At 44.9% G+C, this 21483-nt stretch overlaps 1 protein-coding gene across 1 annotated transcript in view; it reads left to right on the top strand.

Moving 5' to 3' along the window:
* Window positions 1-10803: 10803 nt before the first annotated feature.
* Window positions 10804-21483, top strand: part of FAM107B (family with sequence similarity 107 member B) — an 88041-nt gene continuing 77361 nt past the window's right edge. The window contains exon 1 of the mRNA XM_082253211.1: window positions 10804-10962. The gene's annotated coding sequence lies outside the window, so the exon portion shown is untranslated. The remainder of the gene's footprint in view (window positions 10963-21483) is intronic.

Raw genomic sequence — 21483 nt, 5'->3', positions numbered from 1 at the left:
ACTCCGCCGCTTAAGCACACATGCCTTTCTCTGCAGACTCAGCTGCACTAGACAGTCAATGAATGGTAAGTGCTCTGTGCTGAGCGGCTTCTGATTCATTTATAGACTCAAGCATAGTAAACACAGTTTACTATGCTTCGGTTATGAATGAACACAGTGAGTAAGTGTAATTGCTGTGTTCATTTAAAAAAAGGAAGGCACTGGTAAAGACATATTTTCTAGCCCCTTCCCCCGCTCTCTATCCTGAAACATCCCTCGCAGAGGCGAAGGGGAATGAAGCCAGCAGCACAACACGGGGGAAGCATGGGCAGCAGGGGGAATCGGCACCGCATTTAGTGATTGGGGTGTGCCCAGGCACACCTGACACTCACCCAGCGCACACCTATGGGTGTCAGACAAACAGGAATTAAAGGAACATCCCACCCAAAATTAGAGGCAATTATAAAAACACATTTTCTCTAAACAACATTTTAAATTCATGAAGGCCTAAATCCTCTGTTTATTGTGGACTCCATGAAGGATTTTCCCCTCACTTTGTGTCTAGGTGAGGGGTGTCAGCAGGGCCGCTGATAGGGGGGGACCACCAGCCCTCTTGTAGGGGGCCTGAGCACACAGGGGGGCCCACACAGAGAGGGGGATTAGTGATGGACAACAAATACAGAAATCTTCCTCCAGCACCTGAATCTGATCTGTCCCTCTCCCTGCTATCAGCTTTTATCTGTTGAGAAAGAGACAGTCGTCCCTCACTAATCCCCCTCCCTGTGTGGGCCCCCCTCCCAGCACTTATCTCTGCTCAGAGTTTATTAAGTTGGCTTGGAACAGCCAACTTACTGATATTGTATTTAAACTTATTATTATTCTTCTTCTTCTTATTATTATTTTTCTGGCCGGTAAATTTTTGGACACTATCTCCTCCTAGACCGTTCAAGCTACATACTCCAAACTCGGCACAGACCTTCATACTGTTCTGACTCGGTGTGCTATATCTTTTCAGACTGGTTTGAGTTACGGTTTTCTTAAAAATTAAAATTAAAAACCCAAAAAATGCCCATAGACTTTCATTGACAGGATGTTCAGATGACCCAAGCTCCAAATCCCATTAGACTCAATCAACATGCTAGTAACTTTGATAATCATGCTTGTCTTTAAAAAAACAAAAACAAATCCCATGACTTCTATTGCTGTCGCAAGGCAGACAGACAGACAGACAGACAGACAGACCGCGGGTGGGGGCGGTAAAATTTTTTTTTTGCTTTTTTTGTTTTTTCTATTTAGCTTGTCTTTAAAAAAACAAAAACAAATTCGATGACTTCTATTGCTGTCACAAGGCAGCCAGACAGACAGACAGACAGACAGACAGACTGCGGGTGGGGGCGGTAAAATTTTTTTTTTTTTTTCTATTTAGCTTGTCTTTAAAAAAACAAAAACAAATCCGATGACTTATATTGCTGTCGCAAGGCAGACAGACAGGCAGACAGACAGACCGCGGATGGGGGGCGGTAAAATTTTTTTTTTTTTTTTTTTTTTATTTAGCTTGTCTTTAAAAAAACAAAAACAAATCCGATGACTTATATTGCTGTCCCAAGGCAGCCAGACAGAGAGACAGACAGACAGACCGCGGGTGGGGGGCGGTAAAAATTTTTTTTTTCTATTTAGCTTGTATTTAAAAAAACAAAAACAAATCCGATGACTTCTATTGCTGTCGCAAGGCAGACAGACAGGCAGACAGACCGCGGGTGGGGGCGGTAAAATTTTTTTTTTTTTTTTTTCTATTTAGCTTGTCTTTAAAAAAACAAAAACAAATCCGATGACTTATATTGCTGTCGCAAGGCAGCCAGCCAGACAGGCAGATAGACAGACCGCGGGTGGGGGGCGGTAAAAAAAAATTCAAACCTTTTCTATCTATCTATCTATCTATCTATCTATCTATCTATCTATCTATCTATCTATCTATCTATCTATCTATCTATCTATCTATCTATCTTCAAACCTTTTCTATCTATCTATCGATCTTCAAACCTTATCTATCTATCTATCGATCTTCAAACCTTTTCTATCTATCGATCGATCGATCTAAACTTTTCAAACTTTCTGGTCAGGCTTTCTCAAGCCAACTTAAAGTTTGTCTCGACGAACTTTTTTTTCTAGTTTGTAAATTGTAACTTTGTTTCTCTCTCTCTGTCTCTCTGATCACTGAGCTCCAACTGCCCAGCCTGTATATTTTTCTCATCCCATCTTCTTTTTTATTTAACATAGTTTGTTTTTTGTTTTTTTAGATTTAGCTGGAATTATGCGAGTTATGTTATATTTGTGTCTGATAATAGTGATTTTGTTGTAATTTTAGCTAAATATATCTTTAATATTTTCTTGGGGGGGCCCTGCCAGGTAGTCTGTACGGGGCCCCGCAATTTCTAACAGCAGCCCTGGGTGTCAGATCAAAAATTAGAATCATAAATCTGATACTAATAATCTACATGCATTTTCTGTTTTTTTATTTTTTAAATAAATGTCCTCCTCTAAGCTTTCTTATGAAACTGTCCCCTGGCCGCCCTGCCACACTGCTACCAGGACCTATGGAGTTCCATAGGAATCACTTCAACCTGCAGGCTCCCAATTGGAACTACAATGGCTGTATGTGGAGGAGATGCCTTTAATTTGTGTCCCTCTCCCATCGCCTGTGTGTGCGGTGCTCTGAACAGCTGCATGTACAATTGTAGTTTCATGCGGGAGCACACATTTAGGGGGCTTAAATGCCCAGCCACTGTACCTATGCATCCACGGTGACATAAGCTTTGTGTTCTGAAAGCTCGCTCTCTGCATGCTAAAAGAACTGTCCTTAACAGTTCCTGGTCAAGGCTTCTGATCGGGAACCATGGGGATAGGCTCCCAATAATGTGACCGATGTGAGAGCCAATACAGAAGCCACACCACCTCCCGGGCGTTAAATCCCACGTATAGGGACCACTGAAAGGTGGCAATTGGTGGTTACCAAATATACAACTGCTTTTTTTTGCCTGGAGATTAGAATTCACAAATATTAGCACATTATTCAATTGCAAAGTGATTGACTGCTATACATTGCTTAACCACTTCTGGACTGGAAGGTTTTACCCCCTTATTGACCAGGCCATTTTTTGCAATACGGCACTGCATTACTTTAACTGACAATTGCGCGTTTGTGCAATGCTATACCCGAATAAAATTATTTTCCTTTTTTTCCCACAAATAGAGCTTACTTTTGGTGGTATTTGATCACCTGTGCGATTTGTGACAATTCAGAAAAAAAAAATTTTTTTTTGCTTTCCGCTATATAACATTCCCAACATTCCCAATAAAAAAATAAAAAATTAAAATTTTTCATCATTTTAAGCCAATATGTGTTTTGCTACATATTTTTGGTAAAAAAAAAAAATCCCAAGACGTGTATATGGATTGGTTTGCGCAAAAGTTATCGCGTCTAAAAACTAGGGGAAAGATTTATGTAATTTCTATTTATTTATTTATTTTTTACTAGTAATGGCTGCGATCAGCAATTTTTAGCGGGACTGCGACATTGTGGCAGACAGATCAGACCCCTAAGTGACATTTTTGACACTTTTGGGGGGGGACCAGTGACATTACTACTGTAATCAATACTAAAAACATGCACTGTTACTGTATTAATGACACTGGCAGGGAAAAGATTAACCCCAGGGACGATCAAAGGGTTAAATGTGTCCCTAGGGGGTGTTTTCCAACTGTGTGGGGGTTGGGCTTGCTGGATGAACACAGAAAGCTGTGTTCCTAAATAGGAGGAATACAGGATACCTGTGTTCATTACTGACAGAACAGCGGTCTGCAGTGTTTACATCTGCAGACCGCCGTTCTGTCTCCAATCAGCACGTGCGCGCGCCCCCACTAGCTATCCCGCCAAATGATGTACAGGTATGTCGTTTCGCGGGACAGAGCCGACCTGTCGCTGTATAAGTATGGCAGCCGGTCGGCAAGTGGTTAAAGTATAACCAAAGAGAATTTTTTATTGTTTTAAAGTTGGATAGACTTGCTAGGGGTTAGAGTCCCCATCAGACTTTTATTGCTTTCTGTGTTCCCGTTAGGCGCCATTCACACTTGTACCATGTGTCATGCAACTTTGGACCCCAAGTTGCACCACATGTATCCCAATGAGTACCATTCATATCTGTTCAACTTAAAGTCCTGCACTACTTTAGTCAGACTTTCATGCAACTTGTAGGGCCATAGACTTCAATGTAAGCCCTCAAAAGTTGCATGAAAGTTACATCTGCATGATATACATGCGACTTGTGAAAAAAATGCCTGCAATGAAAAAAAAAACTTTCCACTTACTGATTCACATGGGGAAGGGGGCGAGGGTAACGATCTGGGGGCCCCCTTTGTTAGAGGGGGCTTTAAGATTCCGATAAACCCCTCTGCCCGCAGACCCCCACAACCAACGGCCAGGGTTGTGTGGAAGAGGCCCTTGTCCCCATCAACATGGGGACAAGGGGTTTTGAGGGGGTGGGGCAGGCGGTATGTGGCCTGGTATGGTTCAGGAGGGGGGGGGGCGCTCGCTTGTCCCCCCCTTTTTTGAACTGCTGGGTTGCATGTTTGGATAAAGGCCTGGTAGGAATTGGGGGGGCCCACAACATTTTTTTTTTACATTTTGGCATGGGCTTTCTCTTAAAATCTATACAAGACCCAAAAGTCGCAATGGAAATCTCACGATTTTTAAGTTGCACAAGTGTGAATTGACTCTTAGGAAGATTTGCTAATAGCCCCAATGTAATAGCAGAATTGACATGACAGCTTCTCCTTACAGAACAACTTTGGGCAACTAAAAATATCATCCCTTTAGGAAAGGATGCTGGAATGCTGCACTGAAGGGGTTAAATGCTTGTTTTGTTCTGGGGGAACAAAAAGAATATTTACTTACCTGATCCTTTGCAGTTAAATTGACCATAGATGGAGCAATTATTTTCCTGCAACCAAGAAAAATGCTCGACTCCCCCATCAACATAGTAAGGGCTCTTTCACACGGGCGGTCCGATCAGATCCGCCTGTCAGTTTTTTAGGCGGATCTGATCGGATCCTCCATGCAGCTCTATGGGGCAGCGGATGTCAGCGGAGACACCTCCGCTGACACCCGCTGCCATCTGTATCCGATCCTGTCCGTGAAATCCGGACGGATGGAAACCCTATTTTTCCATCCGTTCAGTAATCGGATCAGATCGGATCGGATGAGAGCGGACAGGCGGTCCGCTCTCATCCGATCCCCCATAGAGGGCAGCGGGGGCTGAGACACCTCCCTCTCCGCTCTGCAAGCGGAGACGGAGCTGTCATCCGCCGGCTGAGTGGGGATCGCGGATCGATCCCCGCTGAGCAACACGGATCCGCCTACTTAGGCGGACCGTGTGAAAGAGCCCTAAGTGTTGATGGGAATCCCTCCTGCTGAGCTATTATTAGTGATTATTGTTAGTGGCTATAGCTGCCCGCAATAATTGCATGAAAAATCCGACAGGCTGGTTGTATCCAAGTTGTTCAGTCAATCTACTTAGGTACAATCAGCCTGCCCATACATGGTTGGAATCTCGGCCAGTCCCTGCTGAACCGAATGGGGTTCGAACCATCTATGGCCAGCGTTAACCCCCTGTAGTGTGGGTTCAGCCCCACTACGAGGGAGAACGTTTACGCTTCATGAACTGGGACTTTAAATAGACATTGAGGGTCTATTAAATTTCTAATGTCACCTCTGGACCCCAAAGAAGCTGATCAAGCACATATATTGCTTGATCAGCTCTATCCCCATCCACAGCAAAGCTAAACCCTGAATTGATATAACCCTCACCACTTTCATGTTCTGCTCTCACCACTGACACTCACCATACCTGTCCTAGGCCAGCAGAAGGGTAAGTGGTGCCCAGGATACATGGCAGGGTTGGTACCTTAAGGGTGGTGTGGAAGTTATTAGGTGCAGTAGAAGTCATTAGGTGCCTTTAGCCTGCATTCATACCTGAGCAGAGCGTATTCCTGGTGATTAAGAATTTTATTCAGGCTTATTACAGCTGTTTTGCACATGTATCAAGCTTCAGGAATTTGTTTCCCGGGTAGGGCAAGGTGAGGGGAGGAGTTCTTTAGGAGGAGAGGAGTTCCTCAGGTGAAAAAGCACATCTACAGGAGCTCTTATTAAAGACCAAATACCCTCAACAATAGCTCCTGTACTTTTTTGTGCTTAGGGCATAGAGTAGGGTGACCAGATGTTCCCCGTTTCCGGGGACAGTCCCCAGACTGAGGACACTGTCACCAAACCAAGTCTGTCCCCAGTTTTGTCCCCGGATTCAGGGCCAGATTAATGTAGACAGGTCATTTCATGCTGGCTGAGAAACAGCCTGGAGGCTCGGATAACGACGCCCCCTGCTGGACGATCTCACTGCTGCTCCTGCTGCTGTTCAGTGGAGGAGAGGCAGAGACAAAAATTGACTATGTGGAGGGCTGAGACCGGGAGGTGAGCAGATAGGGGGGGGGGGTCTGTTTGTACACAGGTAAGAGCAGTGGAGGAGCAGGGGTCAGATCTGATGCAGCTGCATGGAGAGTTTAGCTGCTGTGTGGGAAGGGCTCCTGCTGCTATCAATCTGTCCAATGGGGATAGAGACAGCAGTGGGAGCACAGCTCTGGATTGGATAGGGCTCAGGTAAGGAAAAGGGGGGGGGGGCTCTGGGGAGCAGCTACAGCACAGAAGGTTTTTCACCTTAAAGTGGTTCTACAGGCAGAAGGTTTTTTTTTTTTTTTTTAATCTTAACTCTTAATACATTCCATACACTATGATTAAAAAGAAACCCTAAATAAGATAAAAAGCCCCCCTAATAGTTACATGAGCCCCATCTCGATCCAGTGATGTTGTATGGGAGCCACGAAGTCCAGCGACTCTCCCTTCTGATTGGCTAAGACACAGCAGCTGCAACATTGGCTCCCACTGCTGTCAATCAAAGACAGTTTGACAATGAGGAGAGAAGGGGCTGGGGCCAAGCCACAGCTCCATGTCTGAATGGACAGACGGAGCTGCGGTTCTGCTTGGGTGCCCCCATAGCAAGCTGCTTGCTGTGGGGGCACTTGGCGGGAGGGAGGGACCAGGAGCGCCCATGGGGGACCCAAGAAGAGGAGGATCTGGGCTACTCTGTGCACAACAACTGCACAGAGCAGGTATGACATGTTTATTATTTTTAAACAAAAAAAATAAAACTTTAGTGTTACTTTAAATGCATTGAATGCATTAAGGTGAAAAACCTTAAGTCCCGGTTCACACATATGCAATGCGGGAACCCTGCGAATCCACTTCGGGTTCCCGCATTGCATTAAACTCGCAGGCAGATCACACTGCCATATCCAAATCGCTGGGGATGTCAATACAAAGTTACCGACGCCCCCAGATCAGTTTGCTATCGCAGTGGGAACTGTCAGTTCGGACATGATTTGGATTGCATAGGTGGGAAGACCCATGCGATCAGATACTGGTGCAGACCCAAAAAAGGGTCCTGTGCAAGTTGTGTCCGAATGTGATCCGCATTCAGTCATACAATCTGTATGGCTGAATTTACATCGCACGTCATTTGCAGAGCAGTGCGCTCCGAATCACATGTGATGTCTGTCATCGCACATATGTGAACCCGGACTAAAGTATAACTAGAGGCAAAACTTTTTTTTTTGTTTTGGATGGAGTGGAGAGGGGTTAGAACGCCATCAGTTTTTATTTGCAGTCTGTGCCCCCCCCGTTAAGAAGATTCACCCTCTCTATTTTTCCTGTTTACCATACTCATTAAAGCGGTAGTATCCCGCTTTTTTACTCTTTTACCTACAGGTAAGCCTATAATAAGGCTTACCTGTAGGTACAAATAATATCTCCTAAACCGGCATGGTTTAGGAGATATTTACAGTGCATGCAGCCGCTCGCGCGAGCGGCGCATGCGCTCTGAAGGTCCGGAGGGACCTTCAATCTATTTGCCGGGAGCTTGCCGGAAAATCACTCCCGCGCGCATGCGCGGGAGTGACGTCATCGCGGCTCCGGCCAATCATCGCGCCGGAGCCGTCTCTTCCAGCCAATCACCGCGCCGGAGCTGCCGAACCCGGAAGAGACGGCGAGGGATCATGGCAGCGCCCGCAGCGATGTCCGGGGGTCCGTGTCGGGGCTTCGTTCTAAGGTAAGTAATACATAATGAGCTAGTATGCTATGCATACTAGCTCATTATGTCTTTGTCTTGCAGGTTTTTTTTTTTTGAACTTTGGGTTTACAACCGCTTTAAAAGTGAAAGTGAAAGAAAACCCCATATTTTGGGTTGTCCCCATAAAGGTATTAGAGGGAAAAATCTTCCAATGAGGACACTATTCCTGGTGACCCGGGGGTACCCAAGAAATTCCCTTAACCACTTAAGCCCCAGCCCTATTTCGGACACTTTTTGTTTACAAGTTTAAATCAGTATTTTTTCCTAGAAAACTACTTAGAACCCCCAAACATTATATATATTTTTTTAGCAAAGACTCTGGAGAATAAAATGTCGGTCATTGTAATATTTTTTATCACGCGGTATTTGCGCAGCGGTCTTTAAAGCGCCATTTTTTTGGAAAATTTTTGAAAAATCACATTTCACTAATTTTAAAAAATACTAAACAGTAAAGTTAGCCCATTTTTTTTGTATATTGTGAAAGAACATGTCACGCCGAGTAAATAGATACCCAACATGTTACGGTTTAAAATTGCGCCCCCCCGTGGGATCGCGACAAACTACGGTCAAAAGAGATCTCAATCTGCGACGCTTTAAATTTATGTAACGGTTACCAGTTTAGAGTTAGAGTGTAGCTCTTTTTTTTAAATTATTGCTCACGCTCTGGCGATCGCGGCGATACCTCACATGTGTGGTTTGAACAGCGATTTCATTTGCGGCTCGACTTCCGTATACGTTTTTTTTTGTGCGCGAGCTAACGGTGACGGGGGCGGCTAAATTTTTTTTTTTTTTTATTTTCCCATTTATTTTATTTATTTTTTTAACTTTATTAAAGTTTTAAAAAAAAAAAAAAAATCTGATCACTTTTATTGCTGTCACAAGCAATGTAAACATCCCTTGTGACACCAATATGTAGTGACAGGTACACTTTATGGAGGGATCGAGGGTCTAAAAGACCCTAGACCCCTCCACTACACTTCCCTGTATGCAAAACGCCGAAAACGGCATTTTTGCATACAGCCGTTTTTCAAATTTGCCGCCTTTTGCAGCACAGTAACCCGGAAGTGACGTCATGGACGCCGCCTCCGGGTTACGTCATCGGAGACCCGATCGATGCCGTTTCCGGCATTCATCGGGACTCCATCCAGCCGGCGGACGTGCCGGCTGGGTGCTCGGGGCTCCCGGTGGAACGGGAGCCCCGGGCAAAGCCACGGAAGGCGGCGGGAGGGGGGGGGACGTCCCCTCCCGCCCCCCCGGGTACCGATCGAGCGGCTCCCGAGCCGCATCGGTCGGTACCGACGGAAAGCCAACCGTCGGCTCTAAACCACGGTACCGGGATGGTGCCTCTAGCTAGAGGCATCATCCCGGTACACTACCGCAAAGTTTACTGACGTAGACCTACGTTAGTATGCGGTAAGTGGTTAAAGAAGTTGTAAAGTCAGAAGTTTGTTTTTTATCTTAATGCATTCTATGCATTAAGATTAAAAGCCTTCTGTATGTAGCAGCCACCCCAGCACCCCCTAATACTTACCTAAGGTCCCTCTCTGTCCAGCGTTGTCCATGAATGTCTCAGCCATCCGAGATTCTCCCTCCTGATTGGCTGAGACCCAACAGCGGTGCCATTGGCTGCCGCTGCTGTCATTTAAAGTCAGCTAGCCAATCAGGAGAGAGAGGGGTGGGGCTGGGACAAGGCTCTGTATCTGAATGGACACAGGGAGCTGTGACTGGGCTCAGGTGCCCCCATAGCAAGCTGCTTGCTGTGGGGACACTGAACAGGAGGGAGGGGCCAGGATCACAGAAGAGGGATCCGGGCTGCTCTGTGCAAATCCACTACACAGAGCAGGTAAGTATAATATGTTTGTTATTTTTATAGGAAAAAAATATACTTTACAATCGCTTTAATTAGTAGGGATTTCCTCTTACTTCCTGTTTGGCTATGGGACAGGAAGTGAAGGTAAATCTCTGCAATGGGACAAATATGGCGGAAAAAAAATCTGACTGGGGTTATAACCCTCCCTTACTCTATCCAAAATGAAAAAAAGAAGTTTTGCCCATAGTTCTTCTTTAAGGCTTTGGAACCCCTTTAAATGAATGGACCAGCACTGCACAACTTTAGTGCCCATTCACAGAGACATATGTGTATTTTCTGTATGAACGCATGTTCTTACTGGCACAGCTGGCAGAAGATCCTGCAGAAAATACGCGCGTTTAGATGCGCACATTGTTTACAATTCTGTTTCATTCATACAGTGAATGGGCTCATAGTCTGCGTTCACATGCGCACAAATCTACATCTAAATGCAGCGTTTTTTTCCTGTCCTGTGCCCTTAATAGAATCTGGATACAAATTTCCATGGAGAAAAGTAACATTTCTCAGCCCTTGAATTGTCAGAGGCACAGCATGGCTCTCCCAGCTCTGATCAGATGAAAGCATGTGTGTGTGTGTGTACAGATTACAGGGAACTAAATTAGTTACAGTCCATCTCAACAAACAAAACAGGCAGAGCATGGGAACCACTACAAGCTGCCTGTGTGCTGATCAGAGGAGGGAGGGGCTTGGTGTGGGCTAGAACTTCCCTCTCCACCCCTCTCCAGTCTGAGCTGTAAGAGGTTAGTGAGAGGCAGAGAGGGGCTGAGAGCTGTCCAGGCACAGCAGACACCCCAGGGTGCAACCTCATACAAGGACTCTCCATGCTGACACTGGACTAAGGAACACAGGCAATCCAAGGGAAGGGCGCTGGCTGCAGGCAAGGTATGTCTGGCTGCAACTTTCACAGCACATGCCACATCTCCTTCTCCATACCATGCTTAGCAAGTTCATCATTCATCGAGATCGGCTAAAGGACAAGCCTCTTTGTGTTTTGCCTGAGATCATTGATATTTCATCAAGGAGGGGATGCATTAGAAGTATTGGAGTTTTCTGCTCTTTGCCATGTTTTGATTGTGGATCAGTGCTAAAGAAAACAATGAGTGTGCATTGTCAGTGTGATCCTCTATAGATCTCTGATCGGTGTGATCCTCTATAGATCAGTGTGATTCCCCTATAGGGCTCTGATCAGTGTGACCCCAATAGATCTCTGATCAACGTGATCCCCTATAGATCATTGTGACCCCCTATAAAGCTCTAATCAGTGTAATCTCCCATAGATCAGTGTGATCCCCTATAGGGCTCTGATCAGTGTGATCCCCTATAGGGCTCTGATCAGTGTGATCTCCCATAGATCAGTGTGATCCCCTATAGAGCTCTAATCAGTGTGATCCCTTATAGATCAGTGTGACCCCCTATAGGGCTCTGATCAGTGTGATCCCCCATAGATCAGTGTAAACCCCCATAGATCAGTGTGATCCCCTATAGAGCTCCGATCAGTGTGATCCCCTATAGATCAGTGTGATTCCCCTATAGAGCGCTGATCAGTGTGATTCCCCTATAGATCAGTGTGATCCCCTATAGAGCTCTGATCAGTGGGATCCCCTATAGAGCTCTGATCAGTGGGATCCCCTATAGAGCTCTGATCAGTGGGATCCCCTGTAGAGCTCTGATCAGTGTGATCCTCTATAGATCAGTAGGATTCTCTATAGATCAGTGGGATCCTATATAGAGCTCTGATCAGTATGAACCTCTATAGCTCAGTGTGATCCTCTATAGAGCTCTGATCAGTGGGATCCCCTATAGAGCTCTGAGCAGTGTGATCCCCTATAGAGCAGTGTTATCTTCTATAGATCAGTGGGATCCCCTATAGAGCTCTGATCAGTGGGATCCCCTATAGAGCTCTGATCAGTGGGATCCCCTATAGAGCTCTGATCAGTGGGATCCCCTGTAGAGCTCTGATCAGTGTGATCCTCTATAGATCAGTAGGATTCTCTATAGATCAGTGGGATCCTATATAGAGCTCTGATCAGTATGAACCTCTATAGCTCAGTGTGATCCTCTATAGAGCTCTGATCAGTGGGATCCCCTATAGAGCTCTGAGCAGTGTGATCTTCTATAGATCAGTGGGATCCCCTATAGAGGTCTGATCAGTGGGAAGCATGCTGCTGGCAGAGGGGAGCACATTGTGTGTGATATGTTGTGTTGCACATGGTGACTTGTGTACAGTTGTGGCCTCTGTGTCAATCTGGGGAACTTTGTGATGTGTAGATATTATCAGGAGAGATTGTGCCATCTGGGCCACCTTCTGATCACTCCAGGGGTTTAAGGATGTGGATACTGAGCCATTGCTAAAGACTCAGAAATGATCCCCCCCTGGGTCTGTTTTATTATCTGCATTTGCTGTTATTTGTGGATGATGCACAGTAAATCCCATGCAGACCCCCCCCCGCCATTGTTCTGATGACTGTAACGGTAACGTGTTACCATATAGGAAATAGGTCTGCAGTGTGACAGTCAAGTGATCGCACACATTGTGACAGCTCTACCAGTTGCTGCTATTCTGTTATGGAATAAAGAACTTCAACAATTGTCCAGACTGAAAGGCGAAACTAAAAAAAAAAAAAAAAAAAGCAGAGGTCTGTTTTTTTTTTTTTTTGAATGAGGTCATGAAATTATTTCTAAGAAATTTGAAGTAGTGTCATAACTAATGTAAATATAATTTTATTAAAACCAATTAGTGATATTATCCATAATATCCTATCATAAATTAATATAATGTATTAGAATTAGTAGGATCGTTATACTATTATTAATTGATTTTAATGAAGTTTAATATTTCAATTACTAATAGGTTATTAATATATTATTAGTAGTTTTATTATTATTCTATTATCAATAATAATGATAGTATAAAACAGTGGCCTGCAAACTGTGGCCTGGTGCCTAATGTGGTTCTTTGCATACCCTTATCCGGCCCTAGGGGTACTATTCCTCCCACTGACACCAAACTACGGACGGGGCGCTGTTCCTCCCTCTGGCACCAAACTACGGACGGGGCGCTGTTCCTCCCTCTGGCACCACGGACGGGGCGCTGTTCCATCTCTGGCACCACGGACGGGGCGCTGTTCCTCCCTCTGGCACCACGGATGGGGCACTAATTTTTCCCCCAATACCAAAGATGGAACAATATTTACCCCCACTGATGCCGGAACATTTTCTCCCCCCCCAACTGGCCCTGGTCTGGCCCCCCTAAAGTCTTTGTTTAGAAAGTTTGGAGACCCGTGATATAGTATAATAATGATTATTATCGACCTCATGTGTTTTATTACATTTTATTATTATTTTATATATTTTTTAAGTTATTAAAACCATCATAGTAATGCAAATGAATAAAACAAGTTTTTTTCATTGGAATTTTTTATTTTGTAAAAGCAGCAGAAGGCTTTAGTTCTCTTTTTAGCAGAAATCTGGGGAAAAAAAATCCCAGGGAAATATTTAAAATAGACTGAACCATTAGTAATGTTTCCAGTGAAAAGCGACTGCTAAATAGCGCCCGGTGTGAATAGGCCCCTGAGTGTGGCTGAGCCATGCTGGATGCTAATCATGTTGCTGTGTCTGGGGTTCTCAGGCTTTCCCATCGTAGGCCATGTGCAGTAATGTAAACACGGCTCACTATTTGTAGCCAATCTGTTCTCTTCTCTTTATTTTGTTTAGGTTTTATGTGACCTGTTTGATTTAGGTTTTCCTAAATGTATACTCTATTGTTCGTTGTTAGCATTGTGTGAGTGCTGCAAGTAATCTGTTTTGTAGGCAGTGCAAAAAAAAAAAAAACCTATAGCATTACTCAGCTTTATCTGGTGAAGGAAACGCATTATAGTCCACGCTATGTTATATTGAATCATCCTAAAAGCATAATATAAGAGTGGTAATAAAGGAGCTCATTCCATGAAATAATCAATCTGTGCAGCACTATACACCTCATCGTACACCCTCCGCAGACCTGTTTAGTGAGCTCATTAGTTCCAGGAGTTGTTCAATTTCAGTGTCCTGAGTTTGGACTATCTGGCATTGACTTTAGGCCTCATTCACTGACTTGGGCCTCATTCACTGACTGGGGCCTGACTTGGGCCTCATTCACTGACTGGGGCCAGACTTGGGCCTCATTCACTGACTGGGGCCAGACTTGGGCCTCATTCACTGACTGGGGCCAGACTTGGGCCTCATTCACTGACTGGGGCCAGACTTGGGCCTCATTCACTGACTGGGGCCAGACTTGGGCCTCATTCACTGACTGGGGCCAGACTTGGGCCTCATTCACTGACTGGGGCCTGACTTGGGCCTCATTCACTGACTGGGGCCTGACTTGGGCCTCATTCACTGACTGGGGCCTGACTTGGGCCTCATTCACTGACTGGGGCCTGACTTGGGCCTCATTCACTGACTGGGGCCTGACTTGGGCCTCATTCACTGACTGGGGCCTGACTTGGGCCTCATTCACTGACTGGGGCCTGACTTGGGCCTCATTCACTGACTGGGGCCTGACTTGGGCCTCATTCACTGACTGGGGCCAGACTTGGGCCTCATTCACTGACTGGGGCCAGACTTGGGCCTCATTCACTGACTGGGGCCTGACTTGGGCCTCATTCACTGACTGGGGCCTGACTTGGGCCTCATTCACTGACTGGGGCCTGACTTGGGCCTCATTCACTGACTGGGGCCTGACTTGAGCCTCATTCACTGACTGGGGCCTGACTTGGGCCTCATTCACTGACTTGGGCCTCATTCACTGACTTGGGCCTCATTCACAAGTGCAGTGTCATCCTGCGTTTATTTTATAGAACATTTCAGTACCTAAATAAATGCAGATAATGATTTCTCAATAATTTTATTCAGACTGCTTTTGGGTCGTTCAGTTTAGCTGTGGCTTTACTGGTCAGGACAATATCTGCATGGAGTTTGCATGTTCTCCCTGTGTTTATGGGGGTTTCCTCCGAGTACTCTGGTTTCTCTCCATTCTCGAAAGACGTGCTGGTAGGTTAATTGACTCCTGTCTGAACTGGTCCTAGTATGTATACATGGGAGATAGGGATCTTAGATTGTAAGCTCCTTCAGGGCAGGGACTGATGTAAATGTAATTTGTTGGGGGTAAGTGCCGGTTCACATACATGCGATGCGGGAACCCTGCAAATCCACTGCGGGTTCCCGCATTGTATTCAAATCGCAGGCAGTTCACATGCCATATGCGAATCACTGGGGGTGTCAATACAAAGTTAACGACACCCCCAGATCAGTTTGCATATCGCGTGTGAACCACCACGTGATTGGGTTCTGCTGCGGACCCAAAAAAGGGTCCTGTGCGAGTTGTCAGAATGCAATGCAAATTCAGCCATACAATCTATATAGCTGAATTTGCATCACACATACATCGCATGCGATTTTCAGAGCAGTGCGCTCCGAATCACATGAGATGTCTGACATTGCACTAATGTGAACCGGAACTTATTGCCGGTTCACAAATATACAATGTGAGACATTGCATGTGATTCGCACTGCACTGCTCTGCAAATCACATGCAATGTCTGTGCGATATGAATTCAGCCATACAGATTGTATGGCTGAATTTGCATCGCATTCGGTACAAAGTCACGCAGGACCCTTTTTTTTGGGTCCGCACCAGATTTGGATCGCATGGGTGTTCACAGCATGCGATCCGATTCATGTCTAAACTGACAGTTCGCACTGCGATATGCAAACTAATCTGGGGGTGTCATTAACTTTGTACTGACGCTACCAGTAGTTTGCATATGGCAGTGTGAACAGCCTGCGGGTCGGGGGCGATGCGGGAACCCACAGTGGATTGGCGCGGTTCCCGCATTGCACCAATGTGAACCGACACTAAATACTTGAAATGAGTAATGTAAACAGATGTAAACGCACATGGGTGGAGAGTCCTGGACATTGTGGGGAGCCGTTTGTTTATCTTTTTGGACTAGAAGGGAGATGCACATTGGCAACCTATATAAGGGGCGTGGCTTGCTGGGCACAAGGGGGTTGATTTACTATGGCTGGGTTCACATATATGTGAATTGGATGCATTTTTGTAAATGCATCCGATTTCACATAACGTGAATATGACCAGCTCTTAATGGAGGCGTATCACGTGTCCAGGGTGACCGCAGTGCATTTTTTTGAAAAGGGTCCTGTGCCTTTTTGGGTCCACTTCAGGTGCGAATTCAGGCACAAATTTGCCCCTGAACCGGTGAACAGAACTGCTCCGGACTGCAAACTGCAGCTGGACATGTGTGAACCCAGCATAAGCCCCTGTTCACATCGGTGCAATTTGACATGCCAAATTGCAGCCTATTGCTGGCAACGACACTGTCCCAATTGGTGCGACACCAACTTTTCGGTGCTACACTGATTTCCAAAAGTAGTTTCTGCACTACTTTTGGTGACTTCGGGGGCGATTTCAATGAACCGGCACAAATTTCATTCATGTCGCCCCCGAACTTGCACTGAAATGCGGGTTTGACTTTGTGCGAGTTCCTGCACTACTTTTGGAGACTTCGGGGGCGATTTTTAATAGACATCTGCTCAGGAACCCACACAGATGTCTCTCAAACCGCCCCCGATCTCGCACTGAAATGCCGGTTTGAAATTGCACAATTTCCAACTTTTTCAGTGTGAACCTAGGCTAAAACAGGGAAGTGCAAAATCTGGTGCAGCTGTGCATGGTAGCCAATCGGCTTTTAAAGCGGAGTTCCACCCTGGGAATACTTTTTTTTAATAAAAATACCCCCGGGACAATCAGGGCTAGTACATTCCACAATGGCTAGCCTCTGATCTGTCCCGGGTTGCACTTACCTTTTAGGAGAAATACTTACCTTGAAAAAGTCTTGTCCAGCGCTGCCATCTCAGGTGTGGGCAGCTTGAAGCCAGCGCGATCCTCTTCTGCGTCCTCTTCCGTCTTCTTCGGTCCCACAATGCACTGCACCGGCCCCGCCGTCACTTCCATTGCGTGCGCGTCATCCCTCCACAGCTTCTGGGCATGCCCAGAAGCTGTTTAGAAGGGAATGACGCGCGCGCACCGGAACTGACGTTGGGGCCAGTGCAGGCGCATTAATTCCTGGGAGCGATGACGTTCAGCTCCCAGGAATCATTGCAAAGCCAGGAAGTGACGAATCGCCGTGGCCGCCGAGGGGAGGAAGAAGGAAGTAAGGTAAGTATATTTTCTTCTATACAAGGTAAGTAAAAAAAAAAATTGCGATTATCCTTTTGCTTTTCAGGTGACCCAGAGCGAGAAGATGGAGGTAAGTATAAATTTAGGGTGGAACTCCACTTTAACTTCAGCTTGTTCAATTAAGCTTTGACCAAAAAAAAAATTGGAAACTGATTGGTTTCTATGCAGAGCTGCACCAGATTTTTGCACTCTCCAGTTTTAGTAAATCAACCCCTGTGTGTTTGAATGGACGCACCCAGCCTCAGCTGGCAAGCCAAAGGAGACACCAGCAAACAGGGAGGCAGGGGCCACTGGTTTAGGGACCAGCCAGACAACAAAAAAGCACTTCCCAGAAAGAAGACTATACATTTAGTCTAAGGGCCCTTTCACACAGGTGGACCATTTAGATCCGCCTGTCGGTTTTTTTTGGCGGATCTGAACGGTCCCCCCATGCATCGCTATGGGGCATCGGATGTCAGCAGAGACATGTCCGCTGACATCTGATCCGATCCGTCAAATCTGGATGGATGGAAACCCTATTTTCCATCCGTCCAACGGATCGGATTAGAACGGACGGACGGTCCGTTCCCATCCGATTCCCCCATAGAGATGTATGGGAAACTGACAGCTGTGTCTCCGCACACAGCGCGGAGAACAGCTGTCATTCTCCTGCTCAGCGGGGGATCGGCGGATCGATCCCCTGCTGAGATAAACGGAGTCTGTCCGGACGGACTGTGTGAAAGGGGCCTTAAAGTGACTTTGAATGACACCCTTCTTCTCCAAAATTAATCCATACACATCCACTAGCTAATGGCCCTGTAATCTATTTCTCATTAAATCGTATCTTGCTGTGCATTTCTGCCTCCTTTATAATAAGGTCTGTGAGCTCCCAAACCTCTCCTCCCACTTCCATTTGTTTGGAACAAGTGGTGGAGGTGAGTTGTGGTCATGTACACTACAAATCCCGTAGTCCATAGTCAGGGATACCGCTCCCTAACCACTTCCGGACCGCCCGCTGTAGTTTTAGATCGCTAATTTGACATTAAATACTGGGGTTATGGCAGCAGATCATTTTTTACAGGGCAGGCGGTCCTCTTTTACATAAAAATGGTCTTAGCGGCAGAGCCCCCTCCCGCTGCTTCCTGGTCGTTTTCCCCACTTACCGGAGCCGTCGGTGGCGGGGAAAACGATCCGGTCGTTTTCCTTCCTAGGCAGGAAGCCTAGTGAGGGCAAGCTGGCCCCCACTTGACTCTATGGCCTTGGAGGACCGGAGCGACGTTATACGGTCTTAAAGGGGGCCCATTGTTTTTTTTCATCATGCTTTGCTTTTTAGTGTAGATGTGAGATCTTTTAGACCCCAGATCTCGCATTTAAAGAGGACCTGTCCTGCTAATTTATATTACAAGGGATGTTCACATTCATTGTAATAGGAATAAAAGTGATCAAAAACATTTTTTTTTTTTTTAAAGTAAAGTATAAAAATAAAAGGTTTAATAAATAAGTGGTTAACAACCAATAGTTCCTGCACTATTTTTTGCCTTAATGTAATGATTGAATTTTGATGGAATAATTGTTCAAAGGACATAACGATCAGGTAAGTAAATACTTTTATGGTATCCTAGACATAAATGAGCAGCCTCATTGGGTGTTGGTTCAGGCTGCAGTGCTCAGATCAGTGGGCTGCTTGCACTCCAGCTCCTCCATTCAGTAAACCTCTTGCTTTTTTTTTTTTTAATTAAAAAAAAATAAATATATATATATATATATACAGTAAAACCTTGGTTTGAGAGTAACTTGGTTTAAGAGCGCTTTGCAAGACAAGCAAAATTTTCAAATAAATTTTGACTTGGTATACAAGCGATGTCTTGATATACAAGTAGCCTCAAGTCACAGCTGAGTATAAAAGAGAAGAGAGGCGCCTCTAAGTGTAGCAATATGTTTACATTTAATGAAGGTTCAACATTTAGCAACTCACATGGTTGATGATTGGAACAGGCACATCTAAGGATGCAGGCATCCGGGGTAAAGCTGTCCACATAGGACCATCCTCCACACCGTCATCTACGTCGTCCCTTCCATGTTGCCCCTCGCTTTCAGATCGCTTTACTGCAGGGTGGTCTTCCCGGTCAGGATTACAGACTGGCAGCCGGCGGTGCAGAAGATAGTCCATGTGGACAGCTTTACCCCGGATGCCTGCATACTTAGATGTGCCTGTTTTATTCATCAACCTTCTGAGTTGCTAAACATGAAACCTTCATTAAATGGAACCATATTGCTACACTTAGAGGCGCCTCTCTTCTCTTTGATACTCTGTAGCTCCTGCTGGATTTTGCTTCTAATCCCCTTGTGGAAGCGGCTATTTGTGGATGGACATTTTATGGTTATATAACCTATCGCAATGCTATAATCTTTTTATATGGACTATAAATTGAAGGATTTATGAATAAATGGTTGTGGAACGAATCATCTGAGTTTCCATTATTTCTTATGGGGAAATTCGCTTTGATATAAGAGTGCTTTGGATTACAAGCATGTTTCCGGAACGAATTATGCTCGCTATCCAAGGTTTAACTGTATATATATATATATATATATATATATATATATATATATATATATATATATATATATATATATATATATATATATATATATATACTTTTAAACTGTGCTTTTAGGGGCATCTGACTTTTTTTATTTTTTTTTCCTGCCTCTAAATGCCCCTGGGCAAGGGAGATTAGAGGCAGAAAGAGGCCCCCACTGCCATTGCACACCTAAATGCGTGTAAACATGCATTTAACACTAGGCATTTTAAGTGCTTGAGCATTAAAGTGTTAATAAACCCACAACAGTAAAATCAGTCTGTATATGCAGTACTACCTGTGGAACCCAAGAGGGTTATCCTCTTCATTGTGTAAAAAGGCTTTTTGATCCTGTCTTCTCTGATCTTCCCCTTCTTTCAGTCCCCAATCCATCTACTGAAAGTACAGAGCCTTGGGGGCACTCTGCGCATGCTCAGTTTGGTGTGTATTGCTAGAGATTTTTTTTTTTTTTTTGGGAGGGTGAATGTGATCGGCACTGACCAGGCGGAGTTTGGGGTCTTGCCGCCTCATAGGACAGTCAGAGGAGAATAACAACTCCTCCTACAAGCTTTAATCAGTGCTTAACCAGACACTGATAGAAGTCACAAGACGGCTATATACTGCTAATGGGAAAAGGTATTTAGCAGTTTAATATTACTAAAATAATTGCATGTTTTGTGTACTGTGGGAGACCAGATATAGTGAATGCAGAGTCCTGGGTTTATTAACACTTACATTTTTTTCAATGGTCAGAATAAATTTAGTCTGACCAATGAAATGAATTAACGTCCAAGTGCTTGACACCCCATAAACCCGTTACACGCTACTCCAAGGAGGAAAGGCATCTAGGAGCGAAGGCCAAATGTCCAGCGTGCATGAGGCCTAAATGCAAGTTGCTGTGTGATTGGAGGTATGGAGATCATCTGCTGCTCTTCCAATCAGAGTACCTTCCATTACAAAGAATGCCACTCACATTGGTGCGGTACGTCTATACTTTGCAGTGCTCCATAAAAATGATTGGGCCTGCTTGCACAGCGATTTTTTTAAACACCTCAGCTCCGGTAGATTTTACCCCCTTCATGACCAGGCCATTTTTTGCTGTTTAGCATTGCGCTACTTTACTTGGTAATTGCGCGGTCATGCAACACTGTACTCAAAAGTTATATCATTTTTTAAACACAAATAGTTTTATTTTGGGGTTTTTTATTTTTTGCTATCTAAATAAAAAAAAAAGACAAAATTTGAAAAACAAAACAATTTTTTATACTTTCTGCTATAAAATATATCCAATAAAAAAAAAAATTTAAAAAATCTTATTTCTTCATAAATTTTGGCCAAAATGTATTCTCCTACATGTCTTTGATAACAAAACCCAATAAGTGTCTATTGATTGGTTTGCGTGAAAGTTATAGCCCCCACAAACTATGGTGTATAGATACTGGAATTTTTATTTTTTAATTTTTATGCTACGAATGGTGGTGATCAGCGACTTTTATAATGGGATTGCGAAACTGCGGCGTCTAATCTGACGCTAACTGAAACTGGGTGGGAACTGACAAACTGCCACTGACATCACCAGTGGTACTAATACAGTGATCAGTG

Source organism: Pelophylax lessonae, assembly GCF_965119305.1.
Source record: "Pelophylax lessonae genome assembly, chromosome: 4".
NCBI lineage: Eukaryota > Metazoa > Chordata > Amphibia > Anura > Ranidae > Pelophylax > Pelophylax lessonae.
The sequence above is the reverse complement of the archived record's forward strand: the minus strand, read 5'-3'. Positions and strand labels throughout refer to the sequence as shown.